Raw genomic sequence first — 25935 nt, 5'->3', positions numbered from 1 at the left:
TAAAATGCTCTGCAAACCTTAAAGCGTTATAAAGCTAGCTATGATGATGATGATGATGACGATAATTTTTTACTTTGGCTCACTCCAAACTTTCAGTCTTCAGAGACCATATTATTAAATGATTCAAAGCCATATAGCATCACTGAAGATGACTAATTTTAAGCAGTGTTTATTTCAGAAAAAGGTTAACAGGACAGTCTTTATGGTACAACTTTGTTTAAAAAAACAGTTTTGTGGTTAATAAGATAACAGGCACAGAGCAGTTTTTATTATATTCCCTTCACCTTTCAGCGTGACTGAAGAAAATGGCATATAATAAAGAATATTTGTAAAAGCCTATCCTTGAAGCATGTGTATATTATTCTCATAAAGATTTTCTAGATACTAGTTAGTGGTTTCTAGGCTCTTTTGGTCTCCTCAATTTACAACAATTAAAATTTCTCAAAGAATGCTGATATTCTGTGTCATTTATAAACTTACTCATTTCCAATTTTGTGGTATTAACAGCTTGTTTAAATATGTCAAGTTCAAGTTGCCTTCATTATGCACTATACCTTCTCATTCTAATTTTTCTTTCCCTATTTTGTCACTGATTGTTATTTTTCATGTTACCAAGTTAATGATATGACTATATATCAATACCTGATTCAAAATGATTCCCATATAAGTAACTAACACTTTCCTGTCTGGCAAGACATAATCAGTATCTTTTATATGATGCTATTTGTTACTTATCCTGGCCAAAGCCTCCTAAATCTCTTCTCAAAGAAATAGTCATGATATATAGGCATGTAACTTCTGCATAGGAAGTATACAAGGTTTTAGCTTCTCTCACTTAGTATTCCTTAAGCATATTTTCTAAAATATTATTCATCATCCCCCCTTTTGTGTTGAAATCAATCAGTATTAAATTATGTGTCAACTTAATTTGGAGAATGTTATTAAATTTTTCACAGAATTTCTCGATGTCTTAATCCTCTGTAACAGATGGTGGAGAATTTGCAAAAACTTATCAGCATTACAATATAAGCGTTCCATGAAATAAAAGCAATTCTGCCTAATTCTTTCACTAAGGAGTACCAATGACCCATCCATCCTATTTAGCTGCAATTTCTATGTCTTTTAGTTTCATTTCTACTATAAATGATTATTTTATATTTTACTATTCATGCTTTCCCTTTCACTTTATACTATATTATTTGTTTATACGATAAATGAAATCATAAGACAAGAGACATTACAGCTAAATGGGATAGTACATATTTGCACTATAATACAGGGACTGGAAAGATTGATATGATTTAATTCTTCCAGTACTATATCCCATCATTGGTCATTATATAAGGATTTCACATTTAGAGCAGCAGAATCAACACAAGTAGAAATGGATCCCTGCAGGCTACATATTGAACTAGTATACCATAAATTAACATTATCTATGTTTTATTGTATTTTTATTTATTTTGTTAAATATTTCCTGATTATATTTTATTTTGGTTCATAAAGAGTTTTCTGAGCTGCCATATTCACGCCTCTGTAGATCTCCTGTCTAGAATTAGAGTATTCAAGTTCTGTTATCAATTTTGCTCAATGGATATTGGGCAAGTTACTTGAACTCACTCAATATGAAAACTGAAAAGAATAAAGCACTATGTACAAATAAAATAGTATTAACTTAAAGTATAATTTATTACTTATTTATTTTGATAATTTGAAGAAAGTTACTACAGGTAGCTGAAATGATAGCCAAACAATAAGTAATCATCTTTGTAAAACTTTCACTTAAAGATTGGGGGCTTTAATTTCTCTCTATAGTTCCAAACTGGCTTGAAACCTTTTTTCATAAAGAATCCTCCAATTATAGCATGACAGGCTGAGACTTATTCCATTCAATTCTTCTGAGTTGTTTTTAATTGCTCAGAAGAAAAATGATCTCAAAATATATTTTCAACCTTTAGTTGATGGCTGAAAATTTTTAACAAGAGACATTTCCAAAAAAGAAAATTATCTGCTGATTTAACAGACTAGACATATCTAGTTGATGAGCAAAATCCACTGTAGCTTAATTTTTTTTGGTCATATTTGTGGATTGAACACTGGATGTTAATATTTTCCACCTTAGTGCAAGAAAAAGGAGGCCTCCTTAATTAGTTGTTTTCAGAAGCACAGGGAAAAAAACACCAAAGATAGACTTCAAAGGTCTTTTTCAAAATAAACAAGTCTGATTCATTTACATGCAACTCTCAATAGCATGTGAATTCAATTTCTCCGGAAACCCATATGGGCTTAATAATTGGTCAAGAAGTGTTTGAGAAAAATCTATTGTGGAATTTCCTGTAATACAAGGACTTTCTACATGTGAGTCATTATTCTGTACATATAGTATTTAATGGTTAGTTGGAAGGGCTCATAAACTAATGATGGGGGATAGGGTTCACCCTGGACTCCTAAAAGAAAAGGACCTGGTGGTCTAGTGGTTAGGATTTGATGCTTTCACCGCCATAGCCTGGGTTCGATTCCCTGTCAGGGAACCATAAGTTGTGGTCTAGGGGTGCTGAAAACCTCAAAATTCAAGGGCAAAAAAAGCACAGGTCTGCTTGAAAGAATTTGACTCAATCTTTCTTTCAGTCAGAGACAAGGTTTATTGTGTCATCAATGGAAGTGGGAGGGATTTTAGGAATCTGCACATTTGTGATACCAATATAAGCAGGCCAGGCTCTTAAGGAATCTGACTGACTTTATGAGGGCAAGATGTGTACTTTTGCATGGAGAGACTGTGGGAAGATCTGGATGTAATCAAGGAGTGGCCAATAGCTTGGGGTGATCTGAAGGTAACAGAGAAGGAGTCTAGATTGGATAAAGGAGTGGCAAATAGCCTAGGGTAGGGCCAGGTGCAGACAAAGAGGGCCACAATGAAAGGGCAGTTAAAAGAATTATTGACTGACATTGGCTGGGTGCTTAAGATGAATGCCAGAGATCTGGGTTCAGGGGCTTTGGAGTCCAGGTCCCAAAGACATGGTCCTTTCCTTTTAGGGGTCCTGTGCAAATCATACCCCCCATCATTATCACCATTCTTTGGTCTGCAGAAAGAACTGTATTTAGAATTATACAAATCTTAACTCTCTTCCGTCATTAAAAAGAAGACTTCATAAGTATCCCATTAATTAACATACATCCTAGGACTCTGGATAATAATAAAAATTAGTTCTCATTAACTGACATTTAGAATGATTTATTATCGACAATTTCAAAAGGACAACAAAAACTGCAAATGACTGGTCTTCTGTTAGGTTTTCACGAACCTAAGATGACTTCGATGTGCACATAAAATGAAGCATAAATCTGTATAAACTTTCTAAAAGCCTCTGTTCATTCAGGACAGGCTCAAATACATCCAACTGATAACAGGAGAACATACCAAGTCAAAAAATAAGAATACCATAATGCAAGAAGTAATATAAGAATATTCCCCATAACTACTGTACACAGAAAACAAGTATTAATCAAAAGAACCCATAAATCACCTCTAAGGGGGAGGGGGAACTGCAAAATCCAAGATGTGTAAAGGTTAAATTAAACATATCTATTGAGAAACAACAAATTCTATAAGAACCCAAAGAAAGACCTTCAATTTTAAGGGGAAGAAAATGTGAATAAGGCAAAACTATTCTGCAATCACCAGAAAGTCCTGGAGAGAATAGAACAACGTTTCCAAAGAATAAGAAGCTCAAGATGTAGCTCAAGATCATCTACCCTGCATATCTGAGCCTAACCATATATGAAAAGAGATATTCATTCAAAAGAAATATTTGAAACATTCTTAGAAAGAAAGAAGGCTGGAAAAGTTGCGGGGGAGGGATGCTGTGAAAAGTATTGTGTCCCAGTATAAACTACTGGTATGTCATGCTATAGATGGGGGAGGGTTACTCAAAATTTCTGAGCAGGGGAGTAATGTATTGAGACTGTTAATTTAGGGAGATCACTTTGTCAAGAGTAGGAAGGATGAATTAGAAAGGGAAAAGCCTAAAGGAAGGAAAACCTGTTTTAGGGAGCTGTTACAGTAGTTCAGCGAAGAAGTAATGAAGGCTTTAATTACAGCTGTGGTAATGCAAACAGAAAAGAAAGAAGAACATATAAGAGGTATTGGTAGAGGTCAAATAGACAGGACTTGAAACACTTGGGATTTGAGAAGTGAGGGAGTGGGAAGAATCAATTATGCATCTTAGGGTTTGCAGTCTTAGGGTGCCCCCAACCCCTAAATGACTTATAGGTTCTTTTAATACTTGTTTTCTGTGTACAGAAGTTTTGGAGAGTTTGGTTGTATTGCTTCTTGCATCATGTTCTTCTAAGAGATCTTTAATTTTTAAGTTGTCTCTTTGTATCCTGTCTTTAAAACATTATGTTTTTCTTGTATGGAGAATGTTTTCTTTTAATGTTACTGCTTTTTGTTTCTCTTTTTCCTTTACTTTCCTGTATTTGAAGTGAAAATCAAGATTGTCCTTTACTTCCGTGTATTTGCATTCCCAAACAAATATCCTGTGTTTTGTTTCTTTGGTGAGACTTTGCCACCTTGGTTTCAAGTTCTTTTCTACTTAATATTTCTACTGTGAAAACCATAAATTGTGCTCTCATGATTCTGATTCTCTTTTAAAGCATTCAGGACTGCGTTATAGTTCCACCCTCTGTCAAAACCAACAAGGCCCTATGCCTCATTATGTGCGTTCCTTTACTTTCTTTTATTATTCATAGATGCCTGAACTTGTTTACCAGATCAAGAGGCTTTTTCTGCTGTTATTGTCTTCCCTGTAGGTTTATCTGCTTACAGATTTTTTTTTTCTTCCCAAGATATAATTTCAGTCTCTCCCCACCCCTTTATTTTTCCCTTATTGCTCATTTTCTGACTCCATCCTCTCTAGTATCGGTTTCCCTTAAGACTAGATCTTCCTCCCAGGCCAAACAATTGTTCACCATCTTTAGGTGGACCGTGACTTTTAGGGGAGAGAACTGGCCCCAGCTGGATTCTCAGTTCTTTTGCTCATGCTTTGGAGTACCACACAGCCCCCCTCACACATGTCCTGCCCCATTCCTCTGTTCCTCAGTTCTTTGGCCCAGCTGCACAGACCTCTGCCACATTTCTATTACAGCCTGAGCAAATCTCTGACTTTTGGAGTTCAAGGCTCCTTGTGACAATGGTAGCACATGGTACCATAGGGGGAGGTCAGGATGTAGAGGTAAGCTGTATTACAAGCTTGGATATGTATCCTGCCTGCTTCCTCTGATCCTCCACACAGGCAGGGCTCTGTTGCAGCACAGAATACTGCCATTGCACTATCTGGGCCTGAGCAAATTTCCAACTTTTGGAGTCTGGATCTCTGTGGCACTGGGAAGAGGAGTTGGGTATAGAAATGAAATCTCTAGGGGCAGCTAGGTGGCGCACTGGATAGAGCACCGGCCCTGAAGTCAGGAGGACCTGAGTTCAAATCTGGCTTCAGACCAAACACTTAACACTTACTAGCTGTGTGACCCTGGTCAAGTCACTTAACCCCAATTGCCTAATCAAAAAAAAAAAAAAGAAAGAAATCTTCTGCAAGCCCATGGATCACCTTGTACAGCCTCACTGCCAGGAGTGTGGTGGGTAGAGGGGAAGGAGAATCTTAGCGAGTGTAGTTAACCATTAGTCCATAGAATTTTTACTTTGTTTGGGTTCTTGGTGTCCTAGAGTGTGGAGACAGCTGAAATTGCTTTATCTCTGATTAGAAAGTTTCTTATTCAGAGATATTTGAGAGGTCATAATCATCAAATAAAATGCATCTCATTGGTCACAAGACCCAGAAGAGCCAAGTCTTGTTCCCAATTCTCTCCATTCATTTAATAATTTAATGTTTCCCATTCTTGTTCTGCTTTCTCCAGCTCCATTTGTTAAAATACTTCTTCTCTTCAAAGTCCCAGCAGAGGTATATCCCTTAGAAACTTTCTTTAACAGTCTCAATCAGAAATGCTCCCTCTCTCTTTTCAAAAGAGCTAATTCTTCTCTACTAAATCCTTATTGCACTTAACATTAACACTTTTATTATTTTTAAGTGTTCTATCCATCTGCAAGCAAGATTGCAATTTCTCTGAGGGAGAAAACTAAGTTTTTTCGCCTCTGTATACCCAAGGCCTTGCAGGGACTCTTGCACATGATAAGCCCTTAGTTAAATGAACTGAAGATGATGTCTGGTACTGTTTGTTCACTGTTTCTTAAGTGTTAGTCTTAACTTCCCTAAAAGAGTGCAAAGTTTTTGAAGATAGGAGTTTTGTTGTTTACCTCTTTTTTTTTGAAATCTCCCTGCCACCTCAAATAGTCCTGCATAGACAGAAGATACTTTATATTTTTAATTATTAATTAAATTGAATTGTTGGACCTTCAAAGAATTTGGATTATTAATCACAATGAATAACCACCACAGTAAATAGAATTAATAAAAGTGTAGCCAATGAAATTAAGTATTGGTAAAATCAATACTAAGGTTTTTTGGTTTTATTTTGTTTTTTGTCCAGTTCTCCCTCACCCTCACTCCCACCCCCCACAATAAAGACTAAACTCCCAATGGTAGAATCATTCGACTACATACATTCTATTCAGCTAGGCCTAGAGTCTTTTATGGTAAAAATGTTTATTTTGTGGGAATGTTTCTGAGAGTAAGGTCTGTATGTTCCACCAAGACCAAGATTTATCTCAAGAGTTATTTGTAGCTATTTCTGGAAAGACATCACAACTTGGAACCCAATTAAATACCCCAAAGCGTCTTAGCACAAGAATGACTAACACTTTCTGGCAATGAACTGGTTATAAGACATTAATTCTCAGACATAAATGTATATTTTGTCAAAACATTGAAAATTTAAATAGGAAAGCTATTCGTTGATGACATTCTAAAATGAACAGGACTCCAATGAACACATTTTTTTGTCTATTTCTGACAATTTTCAGTTGATAATAAAAGCAAGTCATGTAAAAAAAAATCTTACTCTATGCACTTATCAAACGGAGACCATGCAAAAATGGTCATTTTCTTTAAAAACATAGTCGAAATTTTCTCATAACCTTTAACTTCATGTATGCATGTTCTCGAAATAAATTTATAATGGTAAGAGATATTTTACTTCTCCATGCTACATATACCTCTCAATCTAAATAATGTTTACCACACAAATTTTAGATGTCAAGAGAAGAGTTTCTTTTCTGTCTAGCATAGTTTAAATGTAATACTAAGATGCTAATATTAGGAAGCTTTATATGACTTTTTGAGACTTTCATTTTTCAAATCTGAATTTCTCAGTAAGAATATGTTATTTGTTACATTAAGAAAAAAATTAATAAAGCATATTCACAATCATCTTGTACTCAAGTCCTCTTCCTTGTGGCATAAAAGTATCCCTGAATTTTTTAACTCTATGCCAATATAGTGCAATCTGGAAAGGACTAAAATATGTAAGTATCAATGAATTGTATGCCTATTATCTGAAGTTCTGCCTAGCTCATTTGAAAATTCTCTTTTTAGCCTTTACGATTCAGTAATGTTGTCTACTTAAGAACACATAAAAGGTGATCTACATTGTGGGAGGATTCATACACCAGTGAAGTAATAAATCTCTGATATATTAAAGTAAATAATCATAATGTATATGATAATTACTTTTTTAGGAGTTGTCTGCACCTTTTCCTGTGGAGACCTAAACCTGTAAGCTGGGTCAGGGCAGCTGCCACATTTCTTCCAGTAAATTAAACCTATTATATATATATATATGAAGTAAATTAATGACCATAAATAAGTGAAAAGGTATATCCACTGTTTTTGATCTTTGGGATCATTATTCTCCCTTCTTATAATTGGATGTTGACTATATTAACATTTGAAATTTAAAAAAACATATATATTTCACTTTATCATAAAGGTCACTTAAGGGTTAACTACAGTAGCTTCAGGAAGTAGATCTGGATAATTAAAAAAGGAGAAGCATCATTGTAATTTAATTCTAGAATAGGTAGATGGTACAAAAGATAAGAATTAGATGGTAAAGGATGATAGCATTAAGATTAGAATGATCTGAAAGAGGATGCTAAAACGAGATAAAAATCACACAAAAATAATCTTTTTAAAAGTTTTATCTCACTAGTCATTCACCTGGCCCTAACCATACCTGAAAGGAAGCCCCACTATTACATATCTAGCATGTGGTCATCCAGCATCTCTCTGTCTGAAAACCTCCAAGGAGTATGAACACACCACTTCTCCAGGCAGCACATTCTACTTTTGGGCAGTTCTACTTGCCAAAGATAGGGTCTTTGGGCTGTGGAGAAAACTGTCAGGGAACAGTGTTTTGAGACTAGGAAGAAACATGATCTTGGAAGTGGGGTCGGAGACCAGGCACCCAAGCACCCCATCAATACCAGGGTTATGAGCCTAGATGACTTAGGGGATAGACATGCCCTGAATAGTAATAGAAAAGCTGGAAAGAGGGGAACATGTGGTAGAAAATACAATCAGTTTCTTTTAGATATGTTGAGCTTGAGCTGTCTCTGGGATATCCAATTTGAAGTGTCCAATAGTAGGTGATGCAGGATTGGAGCTTAGGTAGGGGAAAGACTGAGAATAAATAATATATATCAGCATTGAGATGATAACTCCATGGGAGCTGATGAGGTTACTCATCAAATAGGGACAGAAGGAGCTAGGAGAAAGCCCTGGGACTCAATTATCAGAGCTTGACAGGTATGATAAGCCAGTAAGAAAAGACTGAGGAATGAACAGCTGGTTAGGAGAAGTGTCCCAAAACCCATAAAAGAAAGAATTTCCAGAAGGATGAGTGGTTAACAGTGTCACACACAGCAGAGAAGCAGAGAAAGATGAGGACTGACAAAAGCCTATTAAATCTGGCAATGAGGAGGACACTAGTATAGCTTTGGAGAGAGCAGTTTCAGTTGATAATGAAGTCAGAAGACAGGTTGCAAAGTGCTGAAAGTAGATAGCTTTTTTGCAGGTGTTTGAGAAAGGGAAGAAATATAGGAAAAAAGTTTGAGGTGGTGGGGTATAATTGAGGTTTTTCAGAGACACTTGAGCATATATGAAAGCAGTAAGGAAAGGACCAGCAGAAACTGAATATTAGAGAGAATGAATGAACAAAGCATTTATTAAGTGCTTATTATATGCAGAGCACTATGCTAAATGCTAAATGCTGAAGATACAAACAGAAAAGTAAGACCATCAAATAAGTGGATATTTGAAGACCGAAACTGCTACAGAAGATACAAGCGTATAATATCAAGAGCACAGAGGGGTTGGCTGTAGCAAGGCAACTGGATGCCTCATTATCAAAGACTGGAGGAAAGAAGGAAAGAGGTACGATATTGTGAAGGGATTTGGGGATGAAGAGAAAAGGACAAGTGGAAGCTCATAGCAAATTTCCTCAATTCTCAGATTCCCTTTATGGTGATAAAGTTTAATGTGTTACTTTTAGTTTTGAAGTGTTGAGAGCCTAGACCAGGGGTGGGGAACATGCAGATCAAAGCCACATGTGACCTGTTCGGTCCTTGGATGCGACCTTTTGACTGAATCCAAGTTTTAGGGGGATTTGTTTTGTGAAGTTTGGATTCAGTCAAGGGGCCAAACCTGAGGACCCAGAGAGTCACATGTGGCCTTCAGGCTGCAGGTTCCCCACCCCTAGTCTAGACTGTAGGGCACAGACCGCTAAACTTGGATTCAGGAAGTCAGACATCTTTCTGAGTTCAAATCCAGCCTCAGACATTTCCTAGCTATGTGATCCTGAGCAAGTTAACTTAACCCTGTTTGCCTCTGTTTCTTCATCTGTAAAATGAGCTGGAAAAGGAAATGGCAAACTACTCCAGTATCTTTGCCAAGAAAACCCCAAACAGTACTAAGAAGAGTTGGACACAACTGAAACAACTGAACAAGTTAAGAGTCTAGTTCATAGCACATAGTACCCTGAGTGGCAAGGGTCATCAATCCCATCCAACTTCAACAACTATACTGAACCATGACACTACTCCATTTTGCCCTTCAATTTAAGAAAGCAATGCTCTTTCTGTCTGGTGCAACCGCAAATGCAAACCGCCTTTTGGGAAGTGCATCGCTCTTCCTCCCAGGAAAAAGAATCATGTATATTTGTTAGGTAAAATACACTTGCAAAAATCATTTTCGTGGTGGCATGTTTATTCCTGAGGGACCTCTCCCCACACACCTTATGTGATTCTCAGATGAGGCCATAGAGGACTAGATTATACGCTAAGGGACTGCTTCCTAATTAAGGCTATGGCTAATTAAAAGGACTAAAGACTATAAAAAGTTCAAGAAATGAGAACAATAAATCTCACTTCTCAGAAATTAAAATACCAAGAAGCCCCAAACAGACATTAAGAAGTAGGAAACAGAAAATATATGTGAAGAAAGCACAAAGAACAGAAACAGGACAGTTAGAATATGCTATCTCCATCCATGGATGTTTACAATTCACTTTGATGCATGACTAAACATGCCCTGGGGAATCGGTGTAAGAACATATAGCAATCCACAGAAAAACAATGTCAAAACCTACCTGCTGCAGAAAATGTATCCTTGAACAAACTGCTAAATAAAAGCGAAGCCAAGAACAACTAAGTGTGAGGATTATGTAATTTCTGTGTTGTAAAGAATATTATCCTGATTTTACTAATGCTGACACAAAGATAAAGTAAGGGCAAGGACCGTTGCTTTTTTTTGTATCACCAGTAGTTTACACAGTACCTGGCATAAAGGAAGCACTCAGAAAATGCTTTTTGCCATTGTTGTTGATGATAAACATGACGGTGATGATGATGATGAATACTTACAATCAGAAAGCATAGCATCATTTTATTCTAAACATAAAGCAATGCTGCTATCTATGATCAATCTTCATTTTTGCCGAGAATGCTTTGAAGATCCTGTTTGAAGAACAATTATTCCTGGTTCAAATAAAATGCTATTAGAGCATACTGTCAATTCTGTCAACAGTATATATAAAAGATAAATGATGGCTATTCACTGTATTTCCAGATAAAGCAAAAAACTTGTTTAAGGAATTGCTGTCAGCAAGTTTTTTCCCCTGTAATCCATGATCATTTTAGCAAGACAATACTCTTATTATTCCCTTTCAACTAAATGAAAAGAAAGTATGCCATCATTATAAAAATCCCTTTCCTAACCAGAGATAACATACCTTTTTGACTGTTTACATAGAAAAACAGCACCTCTATTTTCCAACTAAATTAAATATAATTTTAATAATACATTATGAATTTTACAATTGCTGATTATAATTTTTAGGACATTTCTCAGCAAAATAAATGAACTTTTTGCAAAGTACCTTAATTATACTGACAAGGCCTGTTGAACTTAAAATACTGTACAATAATCACTATGTTACTGAATAAACAAAAATTTTAAAATGAAAATATTCTTCTACCACATTGCATGTCAATGAATCTGAACAGGCAGCTCTAGATGAGAAAAAAGGGCATCTTTTACATAGAGAATACTATTTTAGTTATTTCATAACATGTAATTTCAATGTCCTCTGTTATTTAAGTAATACATGAGGTATGGTAATATTTCTAGCCTACATATAAATTATAGATTCAAGGACTCCTAATGTTGAGGTTCTTCCTCTCTCTTTTTCTCTACACACACACACACACACACACACACACACACACACACGTCAATTCTCAGTATCCTGCAACAAATTCAGAGTCTTCACTCGAAGGAATGTCAAAAGTCATGAAGTTCAACCTCTACTTGAACAAGAATTCCCTTTACAACATATACCATATTTGAAAATTTAGCCTTTATTTGAAGAGTCTTCTTTTTTTTCTGGGCAATTGGGGTTAAGTGACTTGCCTAGGGTCACACTGCTAGTAAGTGTCAAGTGGTTTGGTCTGAGGCTGGATTTGAACGCAGGTCCTCCTGACTTCAGGGCTGGTGCTCTATCCACTGCGCAACCGAGCTGCCCCCATTTGAAGACTCTTAGGGAGAAGGAATACAATACTTCCCAAGACATTTTTGGACCCTCTAATTGTTAGGAAGCCTTCCCTCATACAAAGCCTAAATCTGCCTTTTTGCATCTTCTACCAATTACTTTTAGTTCTGCCCTCTGGGACCAAGGAGCACAACTCTAATATTGCTTTATAATGGCAGCCATCCCAATACTTGAAGATACTCAGTTTCCCCTTAAGTCTACTCTTTCTCTAGCTCTATCTCGTACTAATTTAAGTTGCTTGGTCCAAGTTGCGATCTAAACTAGTAGAGAGAACACTTACACTAAGGAGATCACAGATACACTGAAGTACTAAAATATAAGAATCTCTCAGATTTGGTCACTGACTGGATGACAAAGAAACAGCCTTTTTTTCTTCTCAAGACCAACTCCTCTATATTTATATTTATTCCTCTTCCCTCTTGTCTTCTCTCCTAGACTGCATTCATTCTTTCTTTCTATCTATCTATCTATCTGGTTTTTCCCATGAGCTACAAACCAGCATTACTTACCATTATATATTTCAAACTAAAAGTCTCAGAAACATTTCATACTCAACTCGTCCAAAATGGAATTCGTTATCTTTTCCCCAAAAATCTCCTTTTCCAAACTTTCTTATTTCTGTTGAAGGAATCCTTATCCTTCCAGGATCCCAGTTGTGTAACCTCAGGATTATCCTGGACTCCTCATTCTCCTTCACGTAGCATATTCAATCAGTTTGTACCTCCAAAATGTCTCTAAAGTCCAACCCTTTATCTCTAGTTACACAGGTACCACTTTAGTTCAAACTCAAACAACCTCTTGCCTAGATGACTGCAACAGTCTCCTGATCAGCCTTCCTATCAAGTCTTTCACTGCTCCAGTTCATCCTCCATAGTGGCACCAAAGCAATTTTTTAAAGCACCATTCTGACCATACCACTCTCCTACTCAATCAATTCCACTGGCTCTCTAATATTTTGGATAAAATATAAACTCCATTTAGCTTTCAATGTCTTTCACAAGACTTACCGTAATGAATCTTTCCATCTCTCCTTCCTACAGTCTGCAATCCAGCCAATGAGGCCTTCTCACTGCTCCTCAAGCATTCCTTCTTCACCTCAATTTCACAGAATCCTTCTCTTCCTTTGAGATGAAGCTCCCTTCCAAACCACCATATACATAACTACATCATATTATTTGTACATATCTTCTTTAAATTTATTATATATGTATGTAGTATTTGTTCTATTTCCCATAAGTATAACTCCCCGAGAACAGATACCATTTTGTTTATCATACATGCATCCCCAGAACTTGGCAAATATCACAGAATAGGTGCTTAACAAATGCTTTTAAATGACTAATGGATGAATTGCTTGGATAACCCAGGGTGATTAGAAGAATGGTAGGGCAATCAAGTCAGAAGGTTTGGGAGAAAGCTAATGGGTTTGGTTTCAGATATGAGTTTTGGCTGTAAGGAAGACTTTCTGGTGGAAGTGTACAACTGGTCCTGGAAATCTGAGACTGGAGCTCTGGGCACAGTTGGATACCTAAATTTTAGAATCATCTGTATAGAATCACTAATTAAAGTTACTGCAAGTGCAAAAGACTGGCAAGGGAGACAATATATATAGAGAGAAGGAAAGCCGTGGAGATGCCCAAGTATTTGCACCAGAGAGGGGAGTAGGAAGAAGAAAACCACGGAAGGCAACTGAGAAGTAGTAATCAAAGGAAAACTAATAAAGCAGAGCAACAAAACTTTTTATTTTAATTGTTCCTTCTGCTTATAACAAAAACTTATTCTGTATTCTAACAGTAATCTCTTTCCAAAACTAAATGATTAAACATCAACCAAATAATTATGAAGTCTCATAGTCTTATTCGCCTCTCAAGTGGTAGAAAAAACCCAGACAGCCAAATGCATTTGCTGAGAATTGCAGGTACAAGAATATTTTACCCTAAAAGGGAGATCTACAATTTACATCAGTTGCCTCCAAAGCTAATAATTTTTCATCTTTGCAAATCAGCAGAAGAACAAAAAGACGCATGGAGAGACTTGGTCTCTTGCCAAAAGAGGAGTCCAAGCAAATTCTTTTGAGCAGAGACCACCATTAAACTGAGTCTTCCAAGGTTGCTCCCTTCTTCCCTTGGGAAAGTTCAAAAAGTTCATGCTAATACCAATAAAAAAATTGCATTTTCCTAATTTTATCAAATCTTGCACACACATTTGTGCACATTCCTAGAAGTTTCTCATCAGTATTTTTAAAAGTTCATCTCAAGAATTATGTCAGATAAATAGTAACATGATCAGTGTTTTCAATTCTACAATAGCTCTACTAACAAAGAACCGAAAACAATGAATATTTTAAAATTACAATGTTTATGTTCAGAGGATACAGACCTCACTTTTTAAAAAGCAATTCTGTTAGTTATTTTTTCAGTTTCAATGTTTCATCTGGGTTCTGACTATTTTTTGTTTCCTGCTTTCCTAACATAGTTCATACTGATACAAATATTTTTTGGAAATTGCCCTAAGTTTGGAGAAACAATAATGTCTGATTTGTTCCTGGAGCTGATTGATGAAACACTCAACTTTCCTGTTTCAAAGTGATGCAAAAGTTCATTTATTAAGTCATATTAAGTCATTCTTTCTTTGATATGAATGTTACTGCAAATGCTGAAAAATTAAGTGAAACATTAAAGATATCTTAAATTGTGCCATCAATAGGAATCATTCAATACATTAATTTAAATGAATTAACTACACAAAAGTCTGACAACAATAACATGAAATACAAGAAATAAAACTCTTCAGGATAGCAAGGTGGCACAGTGGATAAAGCTCTGGCTTTGAAGTCAGGAGGACCCTAGTTCAAATCTGGCCTCAGACACTTGACATTTAACTAGCTGTGTGACCCTGGGCAAGTCACTTAACCCCGAATGCCCCACAAAAACAAAGAAAAAGAAATAAAATTCTTAATGAGTTTAAGATGAAAAATGAAAATCAGTGGTGACAAACTCAAATAGAAATAGAACCCTGATGGGTGTGTATTGACTTTGAAAACCACAAATCAATATTACCAATGTTGTAGTATATTTTTATTTATTTTATTAAACTTTCCCAATTACATTTTAATCCAGTTCAGGCTGTACTCCCGAGTTTTGCTGGCTACTTGTGGCCCAAGGGTAGCCAGTTTGAAACCTCTAATATAAATCGTAGGAGTGCATGTCTTTTAATTTTTTTAATATTACTGCTGTGAAAATATGAGTTTGTGTTTTTCATTTCATTGTCAATAACAGCAAAATTCTTCTGATGATCAAGAATCACAGATTTAGAAATGAGAACAGACTTAAGAGGTGATCAAGTCCCACTCTGTCATTTTACAGATGGGAAAACTGAGGCACAGAGAGATTAAATGACTTGCTCAGCAATGCTGCAAGGGGCTGAGACAATACTTGAATTCAGGTCTTCCCTGCTCAAGGTCCAGTACTCTATCTACAACACTACATTGCTCTATATGACAATATGGGTTCAGTCACAACATATGAAACCTACAATATGAAGACAAAATATATTTTGGAAAGTTATTACCAGGAATGTCATTTTAAGAAGAGAAATGGTAATTTCTTAATGGCTCATGGAGTTTTCCAGATGAGCACACCCTATAAAAAGGAGTATTTTGTTAAAGTGTGTGGAAGGGATCATATGGAAATATTACTGGATTTGGAATTAGAGGAATCCTAGCTCTGCCACTTAAAAATTGTGTGATGGTATTTATGTCACTTAACTTCTCTGTCTCATTTTCATTATCTGTAAAATAAGGAGGTTGAACAAGATGACCTCTAAGTTTCCTTTAGGCTCTAAATCTACTACCTTACGGTAAATGACAATACAACATTCCTGTTAAAAATTTTTTTCCAACAATTGAAGGCATACAATAACTCAAGAAGACTGTATCTTCTAAATCTCAAATTAGTCCAAAAGATAGAGATATCAAGCTAGTAATCCCTGGAGCACATCAAGGCTGTGCGACTTACCCCAGTCACACAGTAAGCATCAGGGTTATGATTTGAATCCTCATCTTCCATGTTTGGTACATAATACTCTACTAAGCTATTTCTTGTCAAGATAGTGGAATACACTGGAGTAGAACAGCCCAAATATCACATATGTGCTTCCACTAAAGACCAAGAAGGTATTTAATGTAACTCCTTTCATCCCAAGTTTGTATAAAGAGACATCTAGAAACCTTTAGGCATTAAGGAAAGGATCCAGCCAGAGAAGCCAGAGCTACCATAGTACACAGACATCTCACAGCTCTGCCTCAAGGTGATCCAAAGACAATGAATTTCCAGGGAACAGGAAGACTAGAATGCTCCACTGGGGAAATCGCAGGAACAATCAGACACACCTGGAGCTCTGAACTTTCCCCCTCGTGAGCAGAAAGACCAAAGTGCTCCCGAGGTGTTCAGGTACCCATGAAGCTCTGAGACCCCCACCCACCTTCCCACTGGAGGCAAGAACGAGAAGACAGGAGCACAGTAACAAGGAAGTCCCAGGATAGTGAAACACCTATAGGGCTCTCTACCCAAACCTACTATGGAGTTTGGTAAGGAAAGCTCCTATTAAAAAAATATTAATCAGTTCACACCCTCTAGCAGTTATAAAAGTTTGTGGCAAGCTGACCCATAATAGACTTAAAGAGCTCAGTGCTCTACATGTAAAGAATATAAGGAAGTCTTGAGACCTGTCAGCATCATGTGTGCAAATATCAGTGGAAGCGGCAGCCAACAGCATAACTCCAAATAATACTGACCCAAATAGGTGCCCACCATCACACATAAAAGTGCATCAATTAGAGTTGAATATAATAAAAAGTACTGATTCAGGAACTAAGCCTGAAAATGAATAAACAAAAGAACACACTGATGATAAAAAACATTTAAATGATCTATCAATATTAGTACTTAACTGATTATGTTATTCCTTTGCCAGATCTGATGAGAGTAAGGTTCAAACAATGCTCATCTCCCTCCCTTCTTTCCTTCTGCTGTAATAGGTTTTTGTGCCTTTTCCTGTAATGTAATTTACCCTTGTCTGCCTCCTCCTTTTCTTTTCTCTCAGTACATTTTCTTAGTTAGATCAGATTAATCCACTTACTTGGACCCAAGAAATATAAAACCTTACCCAAGAAATGGACTTCCTGAAAAACAGAATGAACTGAACAGAAATCAATGAAGGCTGTTGTTTAGTTTGCACAAATTCATCTCCCATCATGAGAAGTTGGGGAAGTGGGTATCAGTGGCAGAGGAATACAGTCAGTCTATTACCCTACCCAAGAGAAGGTCCAAAGAAAGAAGGAAGAAAACTAGGGTCCCATCTCCTAAGCTAAAAAAAAAAAAGTTATCATCATTGAAGAAGAGAGAAAGAGAGCTCAGAGGTAAAAGATCTTATGTCTGTCAGAGGAAGCAAGACAAGAGAGATCGATCCCTATCAGAGGAAAAAGCCAAAAATCTCCAAAAATGTATCATCAGAGTACTAAAAGGAAAAGTCTGAGGTGCTCTAGTTGCTCTTCACTTCTCTCCTCTCCACCCGTGCTGAAATGCAGGGCTTAGAAAATACCATAAACACTGATCTTGGCAAAAGAGATACTCTTCATGTAATGATTCCAGGCTTTTTCATAAGGAGGGTCCCATCTTTCCTTGATGTAACTCCCTCCAGAGCTGTCAGGGATGAATAATCACTGTAACCTGGCCATAGCCAAATCATATTTCCACTATCTGGGACCATTGCTGAAGTATAGCGTTGAGTCAGATTAAATGATACTCTGGATGAGCTGGGACACAGAGGACCAGACCAGAGCTGTGGACACTAGCTGGAGCTGATAAATTCTGTGTCAAAGGTCACATCTCAGCGTCAGAAGGTGCCCACAACAATCATGGTTAGACAGAGTACTGTGGCAGTAACAATGGTACTTATTTAGGTTCTTAGACTTTAATAATAATGGAAGAATCAGGGAATTTGTAGAGTTGGCAATCATCAGGATTAAAGTCATGTGGTTACTTGGGCTCCCTATGGGAAATCCTAAGATCCTGCCCCTATAGTTTCCAGGAAGCCTCTTGTGATGAGATGGCCTTTTCATAACCATTTCTGGTTACCAGAGACTAGTCCTAGTACAAACATTTCAGTTCCAATATCCAAAGTAAAGATTCTGAGTGGACTCCTAGTGAAATTTATACCAGCATGGTAGAAGCCATGGGACCCAGAACCACAAGAGTACAGAAAGTTTAGAAGAGGAATATTATACTTATTTCAACATCCCCAAACACAGTCCAAGTTCAATACATTTGTAACTTCCCTATCATACATAATAAATGATGTGGGGGATAGATAACGCGTTGTATACATCAGTGTAACTCCACATGGCAATGAACTTGGTCCCAGTAATTGGTGCTGACATCTTTCAAACCTCAGAAAAGTCAGAAAAGGTCCTTAAGATCTGTGGGATTTAGAAATTGTTCATCCTACCCACTAACCCAAAGGAGCTACTCCAGAGTCATTAATGGCCATACCAGGCTGAAGTCATACACTACCAATACTTTTGATTTTTCATGCAGAGATAGCAATAGAAGATTCATCAAGGAGACCCAGGCCCTGTGAAGTCCATCTGATTCCAGTGACTGGTTCTCCCCAGGAACTTTCCTTCCTCCTCTTCCATGGCATTATCTCTCTAGCATGAGACCCTGCCAGACCAAAAAGAGCCATGACTCACATTTGAAATATGCATTTTCCAAAACTGGCCAAAGCATAATATGATTATCCTTTAATATGATTACCTGACAAAAGAAAGGATTTAATTATTTCTTGTAAATTCTGGAAGGATTGAGAAGATACAGACAGGATACAGATACTGGTATTTATTAAGTACAGGATAACAAAAACTAGAAATTATTTTAAAAATATTCTTTCCACCATACATTACACATGCGTTGCTGATATAAAAGCTTAATGCAATGAAGTATGCTCAATTAATTTTGAGAGATGATGCCAAATACCTAATATTTTCTGAAATACCACATTAAAGCAATTGTTGCATGTTGGTTAAGATAAAGGTTCTCAGTATACTAAGTTAATCATCAAAATTTACACTTTTATTTTTAAGATTCAAACCAGCCCAAACCTATGTTTACACACGCATTATATATTTTGGAATAATTAACCAAAATACTCATGAAACATGAATCAATTTAATTAATACAGAAATGTATTATTGAAAACATGCTTTCTCTAAAAAAACAATGTTCCAAAGACTTAAGATATTGTTTTACCTTGTGAATACGTTATATTTGATACTTCCTAGACAACATAAACATCCAAGAAGACAGATGAACAGTGTTAAGCTTGAGTAATTCTTTAAAAACCATGAGGAATTTCTTTGTTTACAAATAACCATTCACTTACAAAAACCCATTCAAATCCAGAGCACCTATTTTTCAAAAGAAGAAAAAGATCACACTAGCAACTTTGCCAGTAGGATGAACTAGGTACAGACTGATGTCCTAGATTTCTTTATCTTGAGCGCTCTAAAATTAGTTTCTAATTTGCCACCTTCCAAGTTAGAAGACATTTTTAGCAAATGAACGCTAAACTTTGGAAAGGGACACCTGTTTTCTTCATCACTGTTCTACAGGATGAAAGACAGCTAATAACTAAAGAACATTTTAAGTTGAACAAATTAAGCACATTTTATTTGTGATAAATTTAGGACACAATTTAAATGGTAATAAGTATTTTACAATAGCATCTTACTTACACAGACTAAGTCTTTAAAATTACAAAAAAGTGTAAAATAATTCTCTTCCTAACTGCTTAGGATAATACTATGTTCCTATGAAATGAGTCCATAAACTGCTCTAAACCTTCATAGGGCACTCATTTCTATAGTCCTTACTCAGGGAAAACTTCCAGTGACTCTGGTGGGAAGAATTATTTTTGGTTGGAAACAAGATGAGTAAGTCATTGGAACCCCCAAAGGGAAGACATAATCAGACTCAATAAAAGAAACTCACGAGGAAAAGCTCTTGCTATCTAAAAAAAACAAATAATAATACTCTCCTGCACTTATATAGGATCGTTGGCAAAAACTTAAAACCTTACAGTTTCACAATTGTCATAATTCAACAACTCATAATATCCTTTTAAAAATGGATAAAAGATCTATATTACTTCTACGTTGTAAGAAGGCAAAACAAAACATAAAAGACAAAGTGACTTGCCCAAGATCACTGTTGGTTTACCTCACATTATACTACCAGTAAAATATCAAAAGAACTTAGAATCCATTTCCCAGTTCAGTACTTTACTGATAGACCATCATTAATTAATCATCATATTAGTTTTGAATAGCTCCAATTAGATTTTGATGAATCCATAACAGTTGCCATTATCATGAACTAACATACTAAAAAAAAATGAAGCTAAACAGTAATTGAACTAGATGAAACAAACACTGATTAATGAGCCCACGATGTCCTCAGTAGACTGCTAGTCAACAGGATATAAAATTATGATAAGGGGCAGGTAGGTAGGGCAGTGGATAGAGCTCTGGCCTTGGAGTCAGGAGGATCTGAGTTCAAATCAGGCCTGAGACACTTGACATTGGCTGTGTAACCCTGGATAAGTTACTTAACCCTGGTTGCCTCACCAAAACAAACAAACAAACAAATAATAAATTTTTGATAGGAAATGGTCCATGATCACATGAGACTATGATCTAATAGGAGAACTGACAAATACAATACAAACTACTGTAATACAGAGTAAGGCCACTTCTGAATAAGAGAAGTGCAGGAGTAATTACGAATGACTCCACAGAGAAAATGAAATTTGAATTTGACTTTGAAGGATGGGAAAGAATTCACAAGGGGTAGAGAAGCATTCTGGGCACAGAAAACTTTATGAGCAAAGGCAGAGATGGGAAAGCAGAAAGCATTTAATGGGTCTGGACAGGATTAGTTTGGCTTGAAAATAGAGTAGTAGGAGGAAAACGGTTTGAGATGAGCCTCTTCAAGACTAAAAAGATATGGTGGCATGAGATTGTGGAGGGTCTTGGAAGCCAATCTAAGGAGTCTAAACTTTAAATGAGAGGTAACAAGGAAGGGTCATAGGAATGGCATGACCATATCTACACACAAAAAAGATTAATCTGGTGACAATATGAAGGATGGATTGGAGTAGGGAGATAAAGGAAGTGGAAAGCCTTGTTAGAAGGCAATTACAGTATTTCAGGTGGATGGTAACAAGGATTGAAGAGGGTGAAAATAATTATGAAAATATGAATAATATTTGGTAACTGATCTGAAAAGAGAGGTCAGGAAAAAAGAAACATCAAAGATCATTCCAGGACTGAAAACAAGGGAATAAGTGCCCTTGATATAAACAGTGAAATTGGAAAGACAAATAAGTCTTTGGGGATTAAAATGAACACAATTTTGAATACATTGAGTGTGAGGTATAAAGTGGGACATCAAGGTAGAAGAAATTTTTTATAAGACAAATAAGTGGATATGAAGGTCTGGAGTTCAGGGTTAGGGATAGATTTTTGGAAATCATATGCCAAAAGTAATGGCTGTTGCTACAAAAGTGAAAGAGATTCCCAAGAAAACAGTATGGAGAAGAAAAGAGGACTAAGGACAGAACTCTGGAGAATACTCACTCACCTTTAGGAATCAGTAGGAGGATAATGAGTCAAGGGAAGGGGGCCAAAAAGAGCAGTTAGATCAGAGGAAGAACTAGAAGAGTATGGTATCTCAGAAACCAGAGCAAGAAAGCTACCATGCTTCTAATTCCCCCAAACCTTGGGTGCCCAGAGGTATGGCTGCCACCTGAGGTTTTAGGGGTAATAAATACCATGGGTAGCTTTTCTTCCTACTACAATTCACAAGTGTCTATTTCTATGCTTCCCATTAACAATCCCCCAGCAGAGTCAATTAGATCAGAGGCTGACAAACTACAGCCTCAGTCTGACTTTGTGCTGACAAAGAATGTTTTTTACATTTTAAAATATGATAAAACTTTATTTTAAAATTTAAAACCATTCTTAGCTCATGGGTCCTAAAAAAACAGGTGGCAGGCCTAATTTGGCCCCATCTCACAGTTTACTGATCCCTGAATTAGATCTTAGCAACTTTGTAATAGAAGTTACAAAATAATTCCCCAGAAAACCTGGGCACACCCTTCCACAAATACACCTAGAGCCCATGAAGGGGACATCAAGGCCACCCTACTTGAAGTATAATGGTCCTGAAGTACATGTGTGGGAAGGACATGTGGCCAAGGCAACTTACAATTGCAAAACTGCAGGACCTCAGTGTCCTTTCCCTCTCTGGAGAGTCCTCATTTGTGGGTGTGAGGTGTGGCATCAGCAATGGATGAGTCAATCTGATGAACTATGTGGGCTTGTTCCTCAATTGGCAGCTGTAGTCTCTATTGCTCACAGCTTTAAGCTCAGCTGCAACACTCAGCCAAGGTACTGTCGTGCTCTTTCAGACAAGTGGGAGATAACAGCCTAGGACTGGAAGGAGATTTTCCAATTCTGTTCAGGCCTCAGGGTCTTGGTTCAATGTGTACTTTATCACTTTCTCTGCTGCTTCTTTTGACCACTCTTCCAGATTCATGGCTGGGCCCTCTCAGTGAGAGACTTCACTTTAACTTATGGAGACCTTTCAATACATTCCCCAAACCTTTATCTAAGTCAAATTCATTGTAGTTGCTGGTTTTTTTCACAAGCAAATGAGCCACTCAAAGCCTCAGATTCCCAACAAGGTCTATAATGACTTACACCTAAAATAGCATCACCCATATATTTTATGGCCTCCCTTCTAGCCCCTTACAACCTGTATTCTGAAGTCTAAAAGGAGTACACTGCTGCATACAGATGCGCATACATGTGTGCACACACAAGTGGGAGGAAAAAGGGGAGAGGAAAAAAGAAGAGGCAGAGAAAGAGACAGCTGAATACAAAGGCTATTTAATTTCTACTCTTTAGAAGACATTGTAAGTCTTGATTAAGCAGGGCGGCAAAAGGGTTCAAGGACCTTTGTATCACCCACTCAAAGCTGAGAAAGGCCTTAGAGATCATCTAGTGACTAGTCCATCCTCCTCTCTTCGGAGACTAAAAACTACAGCCCAGAGAGACTGAGTGACTCCCCAAGGGAACAATGCTAGTAAATGGCAGAGCCAGGATTTAAACCCAAGTTTTCTAACTCCAAATCCAGCATTTGTTCCACCACACCATACTGACTCCTTGTTGCAACAGCACTTTCCATTATTGTGTGGGATGCCACTCAAATTTAAAAAAAAACACAGAGAGGTATCCAAGGAGAAACAGAAAGTTAATTTATTATTATTATATCAAACCTCGAGATTTGGGTGTCCCTCCACCAGAATACTCTGATGAAAGGAGACACAGATAGAAGCAAAGGACCTGATTAAATACCCTAATGGGCAAATTCCCCCCTCCCACCAACTGGCCAATATTTGGCTCACATTCTCAATGCCCATAGAAACCGAAAATAAAACAATGAACACAATATACATATCTGTATTTCTTAGTTTGCTGAAGTAATACCAAAGAAGAAATTAAAGATGTGCAGTCGAGCCAGGTTACCATGACCGAAATATAGCAACAGGTGCATCAACAAAATACAGGAGGGGTTTCTTCAGGAGTGTCAGGCTTGGCAAACTTTAACTACTTAACTATGGCATGGGGCCGGGGGGGGGGGGTACTTGGGATTGAATTCCCATAAATCAGGTGATTTCTAGTAAATCGAAACCTAGGCCTGTCAGGCTGCTATGCCTGCCTTGAGTCTAATACAATTTCTATTTATTTTTCTAAGAAGTTTTCACGGGACCCTCATCCCACTCAGCCTTATCCCAAACCTTAATTATACTGAGGAGTCTTCACTGGGACATCACATTCAATATTATCAACTGTTCTTTTTAACAGAATCATATTAACATAATTTCTATTTTATGCCATAGCCTAAATAGGAAATTTTAACTATCCCGCTCATTTTTGAGACTTGTGATCTTCATATTTGTATTATAACTACTAAGCAAAACTAAATAGTGACAATTCCACTAAATTAAGCAAAAACATAAGAAAATACTTCATCTTTTTTTGGGACCAGACAGGATTTCACTGGTGTAGTGAACTCTCAGCGAGGAAATTCCTCCTACTACACTCAGCTAGGTGGTACAGTGTTGGATTTAGAGTCGGAAGTCCTGAGTTCAAGACACTGAAGAAGGTCATTTAATCTCTCTGTGCCTCAATCTCCTCATCTGTAAAATAGGGATACTGATAACCACCTAATTCCCAAGGTTGTTGGAAAGATAAAATATTTGTAAAGTTCTTTGCAAACCTTAAAGTGCAATGTAAATGCTGGTTAGTATTATTATTCTACTAATGCAGGCTGAAACTCATCTGCAATTCAAAGTTTTAGAGAGCTGCCTGGGGCACTGAGACATTAAGTAATGTGCCCAGAGTCAGTACAGTCAGAGGCAAAACCTGATCTCAGGTACTCCTCCATACTATGCTGCCTCTCATTAAGTAAGAGATACAACATAGTTTTGAATTGCTAAATAGAAGCCAAACTAATTGTGTCTGATGGTAATTTAAAAGCATTAAAAGAAGCAGAGAGCAGCAAAAAGCAGTGCCAACCATGAACATCTCTTATAGTCAGTAAGAACTGAAGTTAGAACTCATATAGCTCTTCCACATATATTTTCTAAATTTGAACCCCAAATCTGTTTAAAGTATCTCTTTCAAGTAATATTAATTGAAAATCCAGCCACAATGCAGCATGTTATTTCATTTAAAAATGAAATGTTAGATCATCATTGGCACTCAACGCAGAGCTCTGAATGAAAAGTATCACATGAAGACAACTGACAAGTATCATCACTTTCCTTTTCCATCCAAAAAACCAAAGACAGAACATTCCTTTGTAAGCTGAGAGAAAAAAATCAAACACATGGTAATGAAATTTAGCTGAGCTCAATCAGATTTCCATCACTTTAAGCCAATTTACTTCCAGAAAATCATGTGTTCTAATAGCTCTACAAAATATTCATCAAATTAAACTAAAAACCTTTGCATGAGTAAATTTCAATTCCTACAACTCAACAATTTTTAGTTTTTAAAAATTTCAAAGGAATTTAGCTATTTCATTATTGTTCCCATATTAATAAAATTCATCAAATTTCAACGGCAGGTAATATTGTTTTGTCATCCTTATGGCTGAAGCTGATTTCTGCCTTCTTCCCTTACCCAAAGTTTTAAAATAATTTTGGGGGGAATATAGAAAATAACCTGTAGGCAAAAACTGCTACTTCATTTACTGTTTCATGAAAATATCTCACATAGAACTTTCCATTTTTCAGTTCTAAAATAATTAAAGAGAAACCAAACTATGACTATAAAGAACAAAAGACAATTAGATAAAAGTAAATTAACTACATTCCTGAAACCCCTATGTTACAGTAAGAGATATTTTGGAAGAAATGCTTCTAAAAGATTGAATGAAGGCAAAGAATAAAAGAATAAAACCTGACAGAGGTAAAAGAATTGAGAAATCAACAATTGGAGAAATCAACCATTAATGAAATAAGAAACACATTTCAAAAAGACATACTTGAATATGGGAAGGTTAAGAGAATGTAGGAACTGACAATAATTAAATGAAGAAAAAATCAAGAAGCAGAAAGAATGAAAAAGAAACAGGCAATTATATGGCAGAGTATGAATTACTCCAGGGACAATGAGAAAGTTGGGATAGATTGCCGTGGAATCAATTAACATTTAAAAGTTATGTTTTTAAATGCATAATCATATTTTAC

General features: G+C 36.6%; 1 protein-coding gene across 1 annotated transcript in view; it reads right to left on the bottom strand.

Moving 5' to 3' along the window:
* The window catches only part of ME1 (malic enzyme 1), a 258710-nt gene that overhangs the window by 149172 nt on the left and 83603 nt on the right, over window positions 1–25935 (bottom strand). The window lies entirely within an intron of this gene.

Source organism: Phascolarctos cinereus, unplaced genomic scaffold (genome assembly GCF_003287225.1).
Source record: "Phascolarctos cinereus isolate Bilbo 61053 unplaced genomic scaffold, phaCin_HiC Scaffold_5;HRSCAF=322, whole genome shotgun sequence".
NCBI lineage: Eukaryota > Metazoa > Chordata > Mammalia > Diprotodontia > Phascolarctidae > Phascolarctos > Phascolarctos cinereus.
This window is presented reverse-complemented; position numbering and strand designations above follow the sequence as displayed.